Source organism: Carlito syrichta, unplaced genomic scaffold, assembly GCF_000164805.1.
Source record: "Carlito syrichta isolate Samal-C Ts95f unplaced genomic scaffold, Tarsius_syrichta-2.0.1 Scaffold84696, whole genome shotgun sequence".
In the NCBI taxonomy this organism is placed as follows: Eukaryota; Metazoa; Chordata; class Mammalia; order Primates; family Tarsiidae; genus Carlito; species Carlito syrichta.
In genome coordinates, this window is record NW_007028792.1 from 28,045 (window position 1) to 28,976 (window position 932).

The following is a 932-nucleotide window of genomic DNA, read 5'->3' on the forward strand; positions in this document are numbered from 1 at the left end:
GGGACATGTCCCTCTCTAGGAGAGACTCAGGCTGAGACGGAGCGCCAGACCAGCTGGGGGCGCCTTGGCGTGGGAGCCCGGCCCGGTGGGCTCAGGCCAATCCAGGGAGGCTCCCTGGAGGAGGCGTACACAGCTAGGAAGCAGCAAAGGTAGAATTCAAACCCAGACCCGGAACCTGCATGCCAGCGAGCCAGGCTGTCTGCGGGCAGGTGACACCCAGCCACACGCTCTTGAGGGTGAGGGACCAGACCCCAGGGGCCACTCTGGGTGCTGAGCTGGGGGGAGGCGGGTCCAGCTGCCGGGTCTGGTAACCCCCGGCCTTCCTTGGAGCCTGGCCTGTGTTGGTAAACAGCCGGGAAACAGGGAGGATTCCCCGCCTCCTCCCAAGGGTGGCGGGAGAGGCCTGGCTGTTCCCCACCTTCCCTCGGGGCGGCCAAAGAAAACCCCGGGTTGCAGGACAAAGCCAGCAACAAAAATACAGATGGTTCAGACGCGGTGGCTCACCCCTGTCATCCCTGCACTTTGGGAGGCCGAGGCAAGAAGACTGCCTGAGCCCGGGGGTTCAAGACCCGCCCGGGGCAACTTATGAGATCTTGTTTCTACAGTAGATCAAAAACAAAACAGCCGGCTGTGGTGGTGTGCACCTGTAGTTCCAGCTACTTGGAAGGCTGAGGTGGAAGGTTCACCGGGGCACAGTAGGTTGGAGTGAGACTCCGACTCAAAAAAAAAAAAAAAAAATGGGCCGGGCGCAGTGGCTTGTAATCCCGGCACTTTGGGAGGCCGAGGTGAGTGGATGGCCTGAGCCCGCGGGTTCGAGACCCGCCTGGGCAACTTGGCGAGACCTCGTCTCTACAACAAATCAAAAAATCAGCCGGGCGTGGTAGCGCGCACCTGTGGGTTCCAGCTACTCCGGAGGCTGAGGCGGAAGGATC